A 16,433-nucleotide genomic window follows, 5' to 3' on the forward strand; every position below is an offset into this window, starting at 1 on the left:
AAAACTCTATGAATTTTAGCTACTCTCAATCCTTCTCTCAAAAACTGTTTTAAGCTTCTCTGATGCAAAACATATCCCTCTTTATCATAGAATGTTGTTAATAACTTTTCTGTTGATTTACCTTTAATATTAAAACTTTTATGATAATCACTTAACCATTCTTTCTTTGGAGTTTCTTTCTCACATGCAAAAGGAAGATCTTTATGCTTATTATGAAGATCACTCGGGTACCTCAAATCAACTTCAAAATAATAACCTTCTTCTTCGTCATTCAATTCCTCTTGAGAAGAAATAACAATATTCATCAAAGCCTTTTCATAATCCTTTTCTTCCACCCACTCTAATTTACCATAAGGCAGAGATTGAGACATTGCCCATCCATACAAATTATTAGCATCAAAATACATCAAATAATTACTATCTTTTTCACTATCATAATTTGGAAGATATTTATTATTTGCTTTAGCATATCTTTTGAACATACTTGTGATATTCCACCTCTCTTGGACTTCTCAATCATCAAAAGCATATCCACATCACTGATTAAATCTATATCTTGTTTTGTCATTTTCAACATTGCACTCCAAGCTAAACCAGGAGCTGTGAAATAGTGGGCAGGATCTAATCCATAACAATTTTTATTATGACAGAGTGATCTAAAAGCTTCAAACACATCAGCTAACAATAAAACATCTGTTTTTAGATATAAATCGTGATATTCTCCAAGGTTCTTTATCTTAAATATTTTCCATATTTCTTGTGCGTGTTTATATTCCTTATCACTTATCTCTTCTTCATAAAGGTTATTATAGAAACTTTCTTTTGAAGGAAGTTGTGTTTCTTTAAATCTCATAAATGAATCCATATAATCATAAGGATAAATTCCCTTACTTGTAAGAATTTTCTCTTTACTTTGAATTTCATTCCTTGTTTGAATTTCCTCTCTCGTAAGAATTCCTTCTTTAATCAGAATTTCATCTTTAATCTGAATTTCCTCTTTAGTTCGAATTTTCTTTCTGATTAGAATTTCATCTTCAGTTAGAATTTCTTCATTAATTAGAGTTTCCTCTTTACTTTGAATTCTCTCTTTAATCTGAATTTCCTCTTGAGTGAGAATTTCCTCTTTTGGAAAGAATGAATTAAGATTTGGAAAAGAGTCCGTGGAGCTTAGATTTGATGCGAGGTAGGCTAGTGGTGTTCCCATAAACTTGTAAGAATCTAAAAACCTAATACGAGTTAAAGGTTTTGTGAATATCATTTTTGAAAATGAAATATACTTTTGACTTGTGTTTGTTATAGCAGAAATATTCCCTGGTGTTTTTGAAAGTTCATTTATAAATAGATGTGTATCATAGTTGGCACTGTTGTGAAGAAAGACTGGAATAAAAGAAGGTAATTTATAATTAAGATTACAACAGGAATGAGCGGGACCTCTATATTTACCAGTAAGATGACAATGGTCTCTAACTTTAGACTCCTTAATTTCCCCCTCACAAATATGACAGATATTGTTCATTCTAAATTCTAATTTTTCTTCTTTGGTTAATTTCATCGGTTCATTTGTTTCTTTCATTAATTTAGTGAGTCTTATACAATCCTTTTCTAATCGTTTTACAAACTCTTGTGAAGCATTTTTTCCATGATAATGTTCAAGTTTGTTATACTTTTCTCCAACAGATGATTTGATATAATAACAGAAACCACAAGGAATATGTTTTTGATATTTATTTGTATATGGTTCTTTTGGATTAGGAGAAGCAGTATTTATCTTTTTAAGGATACATTCAAAATCAGCGTATATCACAAATGGGTGCATGATAGATTTATTATAATCTTCAAAATAAATCTTTTCACCAGGTTTAGGCATTGTAATTACAGCTGATTTATGATTACTACAATATTTTGAATGTTGTTCTAATCGTTCTTTTGTATGAAATGAATTAAGACATCGCTTACAAGGATATATTTTGTTTGCTGTTCTGAATACCTGAGAAGAGATTAATCTTGATAAATTATTGATGTATGTGTAATGTGAATTCTTTCCAACACTAAAATATAAAAGGTCAATGTGTGTTTCTTCATTTTTATAGTTGTTTGAAATTTTTAATATTTGAACTTTGTTTGTATCCGTTAATCCATATACATTAATAGAAAGATTATTCTTTTTCTCAAATTTAGGAATATCTGTTAGTGGCATTGGGAATTTAAAATCTTTAATGTCCAAGGTATTCTCATATTTCATATATTGTTTTACTCTTTCTGAATTACATTTTGGTGGATGTAAGTGAGCAAGAACAGACCAGAGAAAACATTTATTATCATTGTTCTTAATATTAACAACTGCCTTCTTTAGTTTTATTTCTTTTGGTAATTCAATATAAGAAGAAGCTTTAAGAGGGTTTGATTTTAGAATGTGTATATCTAAAAAGATGATTTTTTTAATATTGAATCCACTTCCTACCACTGTATTATCAACATCCTCCTCTTGTCTTGATAGTTCTTCATAAACCCCACTATTCAAAAAATCTTGAAATGATGTTATAAAATGAAGATCTGTTCTCATATAAGGAGTTTGTTCTTCATCTTGTCTTTTCATATTCATTTTCACTCCCATATAAAACTTTAAAGTTTTCATTTCTTTTAATGTCTTTTTAATAAATTTTTCAACATCGGGTTTCACTATTTCAATTGATTCAGCTATTGATGATGGACCGGGTTCTCCAAATTGAAAAATCCTTATTTTTATATGCCCTTTAAATGCCTCATCAGTGTTTTTAATATAATAGTCTCCCTTTACTTTAAACTCATTTTTCTTGTGTTTTTGTGATTGAAGATGTTGATTATAACTACTCTTCAAAACATCCTTTGAACAGATATCACAATGTTTTCTTTCCAACTCAAGAGGAGATATTTGATGAAATAGATTAAATGTGTGTTTGTTGGTTCGGAGGTGTTTTCTATAATGTTTATATTCGTGATTACAAACATCGCAGTATGTTGTATTCACCATATTTATAGAATAAAACTTTGCTTAAACTAAAATTTTCTTGATGAAAATTTCGTTTAATTTATAGGTGAATCTGTGCTTAAAAACATTTTATCCTCCAACTTTTTCACTTAATAAATACAATGTTTCAAGACACAAAAGACAAGTTTCAATCAATCTCTTCATCTGTTAAAGATACTGAGAAATATGTCAAGGATGTAAAATTGAACAAAGATAAATATAACAACTATTGGATAAAAACAATTATGGTAAATAATATGAGTTCTTCAATTTCCTTCAGTGGAAGGGCTTTTAGTATACCTGGTAGAACATCAATTAAAGTATCTCTAACAAAAGTTTCTCCTCTCCTTCTAGTAATATATTCAAAACTAGAAAAAGCAATGAAACAAGAAAAAGTATCAAAGAACAAAAACCTTATGGATGAAGCTTTAGAAAGAAAAGATAAGACCATCTGTAATATGCAAGGAGAAATTTGTATTTTTTTCAACAACCTTAAAGATGTAAATCCTGATGAAATAAAGGATGTTAATATATCAGGTGAAATGACATTTCGTTCAATAGTAGTTAACGATAATTTTAAAATTACCTTTAATATAAAAAATGTTGTCGTTGAATCTGATAATGAAAAAAAGTATATCGATATCGATGGTAATATACAACTGAAAGTATAGATGAATTTCAGTTTAAGTAAAGTTTTACTTTATAAATATGCTAGACTTTCCTGATTCTCCATATGACAAATTTGAGAATTGTCCTGCGTGTGAAAGACGGGGATTAAACACAGAGTCAAAAGCCTATAAACAATGTATATTCTGTGATTATCTTCTAATTAATGATAATAAAAAATATAAAAAGGAAAATAATTCTTTTAGATTTACACCAAAAATGAATTACTTTACAAGATTGATTAGAGAAATGAATGTAAAGTATGAGGATGATAACACACCTTTCCTTACAAGGGAAGAAACTGAACGTATAAGAGAAATGTTCAAAGGATTGTTGTTGTATATTATTCATGGATGTAATTTTCAGGGAAATATCAACACAAGATATTGTATAAATAAAATAATGGATTATCTTGAAATTAAACCTGAACTTAGGATAAAATATAGAGTTTCAAAAAAGCTAATAATAAATTAAATAACCTGTTTTTCAAATATATAAATGAATGATTTTTTACCTATTTGGGAAAATAAGATAAAATTTAACAACCATAAAAATCTCCCAAATTCATTAAGATGTCTCATAGTTGGTTCAAGTGGATGTGGAAAAACCTGCTTACTTTTAAAAATGCTCCTCACTCCCAACTTTTTAGATTATGACAATTTAATAATTTTCACAAAGTCGAGTTTTCAACCAGAGTATCAACTACTCTCACAAGGTTTTAATGCTGGTCTTCAAAAAGAAGATATAATCGGTTTATTTAAACGTCAAAAAACCTAAATGATTATAACATTGAAGATATAATTCAACTATTTTGTGATACACAGAGATGTAAAAAGAAATAAAATCTTATAACTTGTATTCTTAGTGATAATACGGATGATATACCGTCTCCCCAAGATTTGGATAAATCAAAAAGAACCTCGTTATCTTTGATGATTGTGTTAATGAGAGAAACCAAACGGTAATGGACAGCTACTACACAAGAGGGAGACATTCTTCTTGTAATTGTATTTATCTTAGTCAATCGTACTTTCAACTTCCTCGTCGTTCCATCAGAAACAATGCTAATACTTTTATTTTATTCAAGTTAAATTCAATAGATATCAATAATTTTTGGAGAGATAATTGTTCTACATTATGTAGTAAAAAGAAATTTGAGGATTATATGAAGCACACGACTGAAAAATATAAATATATTGTTGTGAAACAAGATGAGATATTAAGGGATATATTTTTTGTTTATAAACAATTACATATATAAATGACAACTATTATTATAAATCTTGTGGGTAAATCTGCTTCTGGAAAAAACTTTCATAAATCAAGGTTCTTGTGTAGTACAAATGAGAATATTGTAAATTTACTTAAAAAACACCCCGTGATACGCATTGTATCAACAACAACTAGAGCAATAAGACCTGGAGAAGTAAAAGGTGAAGATTATCACTATATTTCAGTGGAGGAACATATGCGATTGAGGAATGAAGGACAAATATTTGAGGAGGTTTCTCTTGGTACAACAAAATATTCACATTGTAAGAGTGAGTTAAAGAAACTAAAATCTGGTGGTGTTGGGATATTAGAAACTAATCCAGAAGGAACGAGACAAATTATTAAATATCTGAGCGGAGTGAAGATTTTATCATTCGGTTTTGATGTTGATGAAGAAACTCAACACAAACGTATGAAAAGCAGAGATGCAAGGATTAGTGAAGAAGAAATTACAACTCGCATTAATGTTAATAAAGAATTTGATGAAATATTTAAAGAAAAGGATTTATTTGAACACATCTACTTGAATGATGAAGAAAAGGAAAATTTCCCTGTTGATCTTTACAATTCATTAAATGATATTTTACAATAAATAAATGGATACAAAAGAAAGAGCAAGAAGATTTAAGGAACATCAAGAGTTGGTTTCAAAAGTTGTAAAACAACAGGAAGACATAAAGAAGAAACGCAGACAGAAACTAACGGGCGAAGAAGCATTTGAAAAAAACAAGAGAAATTTTTTAAACCACTTTTAAAAACTTCCCAAGAAAAATGAAAGATGTTTCCACAGTTCCCACAGTAGAATATACTCCTAGAAAGCTTCAAATGTTAAAAGATTTCAGTCAAATGACGGAGGAAGAATTAGAGCATTTAGGAGAATTAGAATATGATGATGAAGGTTTATTTCAACAACTGGAAGAGATTAATCAACCCCTGATTATATTGTGAATGCTGTTCAAAACAATGAATATTCAGCAGATTCAAAAACCAAAGCAGGACTCATTCCAACAGAACAACCAGCAATATTTCATCTTGTTCAAGAAAAGGTATTGATATTTAATGATGAATTAAGGTTCTTAAGTTCTGCTCAACCCCTGTTAAACTAACTCCGAGATTAATGTTTCTTCTCACAAAAGATGGAAGGCAAGGTTCAACTGTGAGGGATGAATCAAAGTATATTGATAAACCATTGGATATGGAAAATAATGATGATAGAGTATATATTGATTTGCTGAACACTCTAAATTATAAGGTTATTCTTTCTGGTAAAAGTAGGAAGAATGAGAAGGAGAAACACATTATTCAGGCTTTAAGTATCCTTGGTTCAGGTATTAGTTTTCTTCCAAATGACCCATCGCAATTAGTTAATAGACTGTTATTGTTGTTCGGCAGTAAGAAGGCTGGAAATAACAATTGTTTTAATGAAGCATCAGCCATTTTAGACCAGTTGATGAACATGAAAATAATTAATAAATCTCAATATAAAGACATTTTATCTCATATTAAATAAGATGAGAAGCACAATCCTGAGTTTTAATTTCACAACAAGCGACCACACATCTTCATTCCCATACCCACTACAACTTGACACAACAAAAGAATATGAGGCATCTTTATTGTCCATGGAGACTTATAATACCTTATTTAATATAACCGAGAAAAATGACAAGTTTAGTTATAATCCGGGAAGTGGATACAAAACGATAACAGTCTCACCCGGAGCATACGAGATTTCTCAAATATCTTCCGAAATTGCTCGTCTTATGAAAGAACAGGGTGATGAACCAAAAAATATTGTTATAAACATTCAAAAACATACTTCAAAATCAACGATTAAAGTTAAAAATAACTACAAGGTTGATTTCACAATTTATAATTCATTTAGAGAGTTATTAGGTTTCTCCTCAAAAAAGATTGAAACTAATGGGACGTTTTACAGTGATAATGTCATTCAAATATCCTCAGGAATAAATTCGGTGTTAATTCACTGTGATTTGATTGATGGTGCTTATAATGATGGATTAAAAACAAATACAATATTTTCATTCAGCGCATACTCAACCCCAATTGGTTATAAATTCAATATGGAGCCTAAAAATTTGGTTTATCTACCTGTGTCAGGAAAAACCATACACAGAGTAAATTTTAGGATAACCGACCAAGATAATCGTGTGATTTCTTTTAATGGAGAAGTTATATCCATCAGAATTCACCTACGTGAAGTTTTTCAATAAATAAATACGATGGTTATTGTGAGGAAGCACGAGTTGGGAAAATATAAAATAATTACAGGGGATGGGATGTTCCTTTCCCCGTACTACAAGGGTGAAGGTATGTATCTTGGTAGAGGATACTATAAACCTAAGAGACAAAGGGGTGTCGGACATCAATTTAGAGGAGATGGGATAATTGATACTCTCATGGGTATTGGTTCAACTATTCTTAAACATAAAGACCTAATTGGTTCAACTGCTTCTGCTGTGGGAAATGTAGCAGGTGCTGTAAAGAGTATAAAAGATGCTCAGAAAGAATCTCATAAATTACAAGCAATAAAAGAAATTAAGAAAGGTAAAACTCAGTTGTACCCCCAAGAACGACAGAAAATAATTCAAATACTTGGATCAGGGTTTCAAAAGAATTAACATCTTTATTCCTAAATAAATACAAGTATGGAAGCAATTGATAGTGTCTATGATTTGGATGATACTATTATTATCTCAAACTCCACTAAAAAAGAAGATTACTTCAAGGTAAATGCAATAACTGGAACAGACTGGAATACAAATGGTACAAAAAGTTTTGAAATAAATAATCAACAAACCTATTTGAATCTCTCCGAAAGTTTCTTGTTGTGTAAATTTAAATTCACTAAGGCTGGGAATAACACAAACGCTACACTTGTAAATGATTTCTTCTGGAAAATGTTTGATAGTGTGCGATTGTATATTGGAACACAAGAAGTTGAAGCGGTTGATTATGTCTCTGCTGTATCTGAAATGATGAAATTTACACTCTATACATTCAGTGATAGAATGGGAAAGGGGTCTGTCGAAGGTTTTATTCCTGATATGTCAACGGGAACAAACACAGACCCTGGATATATTCAAAGGAAAGGAATGTATAATGATGATACAAAAGCAGAAAATAGTTTTACTGTGGCAGTTCCTCTTAAAGGTATATTTGGATTTTGTGATTATGATAAAGTTCTGTATGGTCTTAAAATTAGATTTCAACTACAAAGGAATGATAATGAAAATAGATTGCTTTTTGGTGTTGGTAATGCTTTTGGTGATCAGAATAAATTTGTAATTGAGGAGATGAGTTGGTATATCAGTGAATATACTCCTAATCTTAAAACAGAAGAGATGTTGAATCGAAGACTTAACTCAAAGAAACCACTCAGTGTATCATACCTCAAAAGAAGATGTCAACACGTTAAACTCAATCAAACTACTTACACGTGGAATTTGGGTGTTCTGGAAGGAAAGCCACGATATCTGTGGATGATTTTTAAAAAGCCAGATGGTGATACTGCGACTGATAAGAATAATGCATTGAGTGATAATGCTAAGGTGAAACAACTTCGCGTTTCTCTAGATGGAACATTTTATCCACGAGATAGATTGGAAATTAATTGGGAAAAAATGATTTTGCTGAAGCATACAAGTCTTACCAAAAGGTGTGTGAAAGTAATGGAAATAAAGAACCTATTTTGGATATGACAGCATTTAAAAGTTTGTATACAATCTATACGTTTGACCTGAGCGCTCAAAAAGAAACTATAAAGTCTAATCGAGTGGATACTTCCCTATACATTGAAAGAGGAGAGAGTGAAGAAGTTGATACATATTGTTTGCTTTTGGAAGAAACAGAATTGCAGATTAATACAGATAATGGTGTGATGATTAGTCTCACATAATTTTTTGTTAAATAAATGAGTGGCAAAGTACCAACTGGGGTATATGTTAATCAAATCAATCTTCATAAACTATCATCTTGTGTTCAAAATCAAAAGCCTTGTACGATTAACGTTAATACAATTCAGAGAAAAGGAGCAGTAAGAATTGATGTTTTGCTCACAAGAGAACAGGTTAAAATCTTGAATGACACTGGCTCACTTAAAATTAAAATGACAAAACCAATGTTGAAAAAATATTCAATAAGAGAGACGAGTGGAGGATTTCTCCCATTTCTAATTCCTTTATTTGCTGGTTTAAGTGCGGTTGGAGCATTGACGGGTGGTATTTCAACAGCGGTCAAAACTGCCAACGAAAGGAAGGCTCAACTCCAGGCTCAAAAAGAATTGGAAAGACATAACAAAGAGTTGGAGAAACAAATTAGTGGAAGTGGTGTAATTGTAGATTTTGCTGAAAAACTTGAAGGTCTGCCTGATAAAGCGAGATTGTTAGTTGGAGATATGCTTTCTTCTATAGCACAAGCAGGTGTAAAATTAACGAAAAGAGGTAATGGATTATATCTTTCTAATAAATAAATGAGCATTGATGAGTGGTTGAAAGAATTTGGAAAGAATACAACATCAAATTTACAACTTGCCAAATATTGTAAGAAATTAAAAATTCATAATGTGGTTATTTGTATGAGAGATGAATTAACAAATGTGTCGAAACATACAAAGAATATTATTATGAACTTAGAAGATAATGATGGGAACGGTTCTCATTGGGTTTGTATTTTTAATAGTCAAGACAAATATTATTTTGATAGTTTTGGTCTTCCACCACCTGTTGAAGTCATAAAATTCTTACAGAATGGTGTTTATCAAACATTTCAAGTCCAAGAATTAAATTCCAAGTGTTGTGGTCAATTATGTCTATATGTGTTATTTCAACTCAACAAAAATAAAAAAATTTTATGATATTATTTTTAATCTAATATAAATGACTTATGTTGGTAAAGATGGTTCTATCTTTGGTGTATCTCAAGAACTGGATATTGATTTATCAAATTATTACACAAAGGCACAGGCTGAACGACATAAATATAATATAAACAAAAATATTAACATGAAAAATGCTTATAAATTAAAAAATTATCCAAGCCCGACTGACGCGAATGACTTGGTGAGATTAAGCGATTTATCACAATATATATATACTTAAATAAAACGGCTGTGTATTCTAAAGATACAGAAGTGTTGATATTATCTCCAGGTCATACAGAATTCACAGTTCGAATTAAAATAAATTTTTATAAAGAAGGGCGTATCGTTTGTATGAGAATAGAACAATGGGGGTATGATATGAATGATTTAGGGTATAATTGGTCATTTAAAATTAACCTCGAAGACCTGGAACAATTAAATCAGTCTCGTAAGGAAGAATATTATCCACTTGGTATCGAGAATGAGTTTTGTGGAGCCACGATTAGTAAACAACAAATAAAAGAATTTAATAAGGGTAAATATAATAATGGTTTTGCCCTTGTTTATCTCATGAAAACAGAAAAACAGGATTATATATAATAAGTAAGGAAATACAAAATGATTTAACTATGGGAAGATGGGGAGGTGTTTCGTGCCATAATATTATTCTAACATATATTTCTAATACATAAATGACAGCAAGAAGGCTTCAAGAAAATTATCATTTCTGTGTCCAAGCATACCTTCAAGAAAAGGGTATTCGGTATTTTAATAAATATGTTCTACAACATAAGAATGAGGTATTTTCAATAAAAGATTGGCATTATGCTGATGTTGATAAACCGACAACTTTAGATTTAATTAGAATGTTAAATAATGAAAAAATTATAAGGTTAAGAAAAGGTAAGGCTCTTTTAGAAATTCAAAAGAAATTTTATTGGTTTCCTGTTGTAAAAAAATTATTTTGGATACAGGAATAACAAGAAATCCTGATGAATATATGTATAATATTCTATGGGGTGTAAACGATTCAAGTATAGTAAGGGATGAGGAAGGAGTTGAAGAAGAGAGGGAAGAGGAGGAAAAGGAGAAGGAGGAAAAGGAGAAGAGAGAGAAGGAGGAAAGAGAGAATAGAGAGAGGGAGGAAAGAGAGAAGAGAAAGAGGGAGGAAAGAGAGAGAATGAATAAATATCAAAATATGGAAACCAGTGAGATTCAAAAAAGAATAGAGGTATTAAAGAAAATAACTTATCTCACCAGGGAGGAATACAAAGAATTAACAAGTCTATTTGCAATACTTTCAACAAAACTATTAGCATCGTCAAGCTATTCATTTTAATTCAAGTTTTTTCTTAAATAAATGGAGGAGAGAGTGAAGGCATTTCTAAGGATTCTTTATGTTTTAAAAATTAAGATTCAAATGTGCATGTTGGAAACTAAAAAGGTTTTTGCACTCTGCAGAAATTTTTCTCATAAATAAATGAGTTATTGTCTCAAATGTAAAAAGAAAACTAATACTAAAAATATTTCATATATTAAAAGTAAAAATAACAGGGTTATACAAAAAGGTATATGTTCGGTGTGTGGTTCAAAAAAATCAATTTATCTCCAAACACAAACTCGGAGGAGATATACAAAAGTTTTTATCAGGAAGTAAATTTACAACTACTGGAATACCAGGGAATGACATCTTCCAGGGTATTCTTTCTGTGGTCCAGGCACAAACTTGGATAAAAGATTAGATGAGGCAGACAATCCTAAATCCTGGAGTAAACCAATCAATAGAGTTGATGAAGTGTGCATGAGACACGATATTGATTATGGGAATACCACAACGTTGGAAGAAAAGCATGAAGCCGATAGAGAAATGTTATATAATTTGTCTCTGATACAAAATCCAACCTTGAGAGAAAAAGTTGATAGGTTCATCGTGAAGAAGATGATTAGTGCTAAATTGAAACTTGGACTTGGAAATTCAAAAAACTTATAGGCTCTAATGATGCCATTAAGACTGAAGAGCAATTAGCTGATGAATTACATAAACCAATATTCACAAAGTTTCAGAGAAGGAAAGTTTATTCCAAGGAAGTTGATTATATCTGGTCTGCTGATTTGATTGAACTCAATAATGATAAGGGGTACAAGTATGCTTTAACCGTTATTGATTTGAGGAGTAGATATGCGTGGGTTGTCCCTTTAAAAAACAAAACAGGTAATACTCTTATGTTAGCTTTTCAACAGATATTTAATAAAAGTAAGAGAAAACCTAAAAAATTGTGGACTGATGAGGGTAGAGAGTTTTATAACAAGACATTTATGAATTTTCTAAAAAATAACAGTATTACATTATACAGTACCTTTAATGAAGGGAAGGCAGTTGTTGTTGAACGTTTTAATCGTACCTTAAAAGAGAGACTATATAAAAAATTCACACAACTCGGTTCACAACAATGGTTATCTTTTATTCAGGATATTGTGGATAAGTATAATGACACGATTCACACGTCAACGAATATGAAGCCATCAGAAACATTTACAAAATTAAAATATGAAAAAGAGATTAATGTCAGAAAACCTAAGTTCAAAGTTGGTGATATCGTAAGAATATATAGGTGGAAATCTCATTTTGAAAAGGGTTTTACTGAACGATGGACGAAAGAACTTTTTAAAATTGTTGATGTAATAGATACAGTTCCTTGGACTTATAAAATATATGATTTGGAAGGGGAAGAGATTTTAGGTTCATTTTATTCACAGGAATTACAAAAGACAAAACTAAGCAGATAATACACCTTTGTGGACACTAGAGGGACAAGTCCGAGGTGTATTACAGTATATAATGTGTGTCAAGGGGGACGTTCTTAGATCTGTGAACCCCAAACACAGAATCCTCAACTGAATAGTCAAGGTTTAACTTTTGTTTGTGTGTGTGTGTGTGTGTGTAATGGGAGCAATAGGTTGGCGCTTCACTCCCTCCTACTATACACCGTTGTGGACACTCGAGGGCCAAGTCCGAGGTGTATAACAGTATATAATGTGTGTCAAGGGGGACGTTCTTAGATCTGTGAACCCCAAACACAGAATCCTCAACTGAATAGTCAAGGCTTAACTTTTGTTTGTTGATGTGTATGTGTGTGTGTGTCCCAACCCTCACATTCAAAATCTCAACCCCAACCCTCACATTCAAAATCTCAACCCCAACTCAATCCTCGCCCAACACAATGTCTTTTTCAAAATGAGATTTCCACCTATATATATATATTTTTACGTTTTTTTTTTTCTTCTTCCAATTCTGTCTTTTAAGGCTTTCAGGTTTGATGACGTAAAAAGGGGGAGTAAGCCTGCACTTTCTTCCCAGAACTTTCTTGATCTTGCTCCCATCAAGCACCATCCAACAAAGAACTACATCGATAGGTTTAGATCCCAAAGAGTGATAGCAACTCCAAAAGTCTCCAAAATATAAATAAATAAAATAATAATAATAATTAATAAATAAATAAATAAATAAAAGCCCCCAAAAAAGTTTCAAGTGTCCAACATAAACCCAACTTTCCAAGTCTTCAAGGTATAACCACATTCCCGTTGAGTTTCCAAGATATGTATCACATTGTGAGTTATCAATCCAGAACCCACATTTCAAGTATTCAAAGTAAAACCAACTTACAAAGTCTCTTAAGGATAACTCATTTACTGATTTTTTCAAAATTTGTGAGTCTCCAAGGTAGACCCCATATTTAGAACCATCTTGGCAGAACCCTTTTCCTGAGTCTCCAAGGTAGTTATTTAAACCATCAAGGCAGAACTCATTTACTGATTTTTTCAAAATTTGTGAGTCTCCAAGGTAGGCCTCATATTTAGAACCATCTTGGCAGAACCCTTTTCCTGAGTCTCCAAGGTAGTTATTTAAACCATCAAGGCAGAACTCATTTACTGATTTTTTCAAAATTTGTGAGTCTCCAAGGTAGGCCCCATATTTAGAACCATCTTGGCAGAACCCTTTTCCTGAGTCTCCAAGGTAGTTATTTAAACCATCAAGGCAGAACTCATTTCTTGATTTTTTCAAAATTTGTGAGTCTCCAAGGTAAAACTTGTATTCTGGCTCATCAAGGTATAACTTGTTCAGTGGGTATTGTCTTGATAACTCACAATGAGTACTATTGCTGTAAAACTCTTTTTCAGGATTTTGCTGGTCTCCAAGGTATAACTCTTTGGTTGGGTCATCAAGGACGAACTCGTTCTGTGGGTCTTGGTCGCTCATAAGGTCTTCAACCAAGCCAACAATTTCCCCCCAAGTTGTAGCAAAAGCAGTATTTTCATTTCGTATTTCAAACACAATTTCCTGTGAGAGAAAATAATAATGTATTAATTAAGTTATTTAATTATTAAATGAGTATGCTTCAATCAAAGTTTGAAAATAGGAAAATAAAAAATCTTACCTCAATAGATAAGAGGTTTGAATCCAGTTCATCAACTTGAAGGTTTAGTTCCATACAAGACAGAGAGTTCCAAGGAACACCAAAGTCATCCCACTCAAGGTCTTGGTCGCTCATAAGGTCTTCAACCAAGCCAACAATTTCCCCAAGTTGTAGCAAAAGCAGTATTTTCATTTCGTATTTCAGACACAATTTCCTGTGAGAGAAAATAATAATGTATTAATTAAGTTATTTAATTATTAAATGAGTATGCTTCAATCAAAGTTTGAAAATAGGAAAATAAAAAATCTTACCTCAATAGATAAGAGGTTTGAATCCAGTTCATCAACTTGAAGGTTTAGTTCCATAGAAGACAGAGAGTTCGAGACAAGCACACAAAACACCATTGCCAGCAAAAACAAATGTTTAAAATGGAGCCTGGGTTTGAAGCTTTTATAGAGAAAGACTGGTGGGTGTGGTTTCCTTTGGAAATTCCCTGGGCAAGCCTAGGCAAGCCTTCATTGGGAAATTTTTCAAAACCATAACATCCTGTAATTTTCTAGTGATTTCTTTGTGAGTCAGAGATGAACTGGAAATGATGTAAGAGTGGGCGGGGCTTAGCAAAAGTAGGCGGAGCTTAGGAAAAGTGGGCGTGGCTTCGAAAAAATACCTTATGAAAAGTGGGCGGAGCTTAGCAAAAGTGGGCGGGGCTTAGGAATAGTGGGCGTGGCTTAGAAAAAATACCTCATGAAAAGTGGGCGGAGCTTAGCAAAAGTGGGCGGGGCTTAGGAAAAGTGGGCGTGGTTTAGAAAAATACTTTATGAAAAGTGGGCGGAGCTTAGCAAAAGTGGGCGGGGCTTAAAGAAAAGTGGGCGGGGCTTATTGAATACCTTGTGGAAAGTGGGCGGGGCTTAACAAAAGTGGGCGGGGCTTAAAGAAAAGTGGGCGGGGCTTAACAAAAAATAACCTGTGGCTCAGGAGGTGGTCAAACAAGAGCATTAAGAGAAGTTTATCATTTCGTAATGGCACAAATGGGGTATCTTAAAAAATATAAAGATTCAAATGTTTTGTTTGTCAATATTTTAGATGGGGATTATTGTGCAAAGAAAATTAAACTATTGAAGGAATTTGAGAATGAACAAATCTTTATAGGTTCAATGAGTGAGCTGTTCAACCCCCAGGTGTTCAATTCAATGAGGTTCAACCTCCAAGTTAAAAGGGGAGACAAATAAATATACCTTGGGATAAAAAGGGGGTTTATTTTTAGGGAAAAAAATATGAATCGCTGAAAATCCCCCATTCATTTACATGGGGAAAAGTGAGCCAGAATCAGTATTCTTACCCTACTCTGGGGTAAACTCTGGTCCAAAGGCAAAACAAATCAATGGGACGTCATTCTAAGCTTGGCAGAATGTTTGAAGATACGGAAGCACACGTAGATGTATTCCTGAACAGGCAGCACAATTATTGAACAATGTACGATCAATTGTAACAGGTAACTGAGATTTATGAGGATAGCCTGCTTTACTCCCTTTAGTCCCACATCCCGAAAAGTCAATTCCATCACCACTGTCGATGCAAATTTCTCCAAAATTAGCATAATGGGTTTGGAGGGTGATAACATAATAATAAAATGTTGAGAATTAAAACTTTAAAAGTAAATGTATTGTTGTAACCCTTTCATGAAAAATGTACTCAAATACGACATGATTATTACAATTATATATGCTTCAACATATCTATTTTAATAATATATTTGCATATTAAACGACCTTATATCTCTTTTCTGTATTGGAAGATGATCAATCTGCCTAGTAAACGTGTCCAAAACAGATTGACTTTTCAAGTAATCTTTAATCATTATTCAGTAGTAGTGCATGCCCGTAGGTGCATGCCCGTAGGTGTGTGGCCGTACGTGCAAACCCCCCCTCCCCCCCAAAAAAACTTTCAAACCGCGTTCTAAAAACAACAACCACACAGGCCGTTCCTTCGCTCTCATGTGCCCATACGTGCGTGCCTGTACGTGCGTGGCCGGACGTGCAAAAAAAAATAAAATATATATATATATATATATATATATATACTTTAAAACCGCTTGCCAGAAACAACTACACAGGCCGTTCCTTCGCTCTCGCGTGCCGGTCCGTGCATGGCCGTACGTGCAAAAAAAAACAAAAAAAACCTTTCAAACAGC

At 32.3% G+C, this 16,433-nt stretch overlaps 1 long non-coding RNA gene across 1 annotated transcript; it reads right to left on the reverse strand.

Moving 5' to 3' along the window:
* Positions 1 to 12,268: 12,268 nt before the first annotated feature.
* On the reverse strand, positions 12,269 to 16,111 carry LOC147009113 (uncharacterized). The gene is made up of 2 exons (XR_015053003.1): positions 14,264 to 16,111; positions 12,269 to 14,166 (listed from the first exon to the last, which is right to left on the reverse strand). It is a non-coding gene; the product is annotated as an uncharacterized LOC147009113 (long non-coding RNA).
* Positions 16,112 to 16,433: the final 322 nt, after the last annotated feature.

This window comes from Eptatretus burgeri, chromosome 17 (genome assembly GCF_056783735.1).
Source record: "Eptatretus burgeri isolate ZD-2024b chromosome 17, Ebu_testis_v1, whole genome shotgun sequence".
In the NCBI taxonomy this organism is placed as follows: domain Eukaryota; kingdom Metazoa; phylum Chordata; class Myxini; order Myxiniformes; family Myxinidae; genus Eptatretus; species Eptatretus burgeri.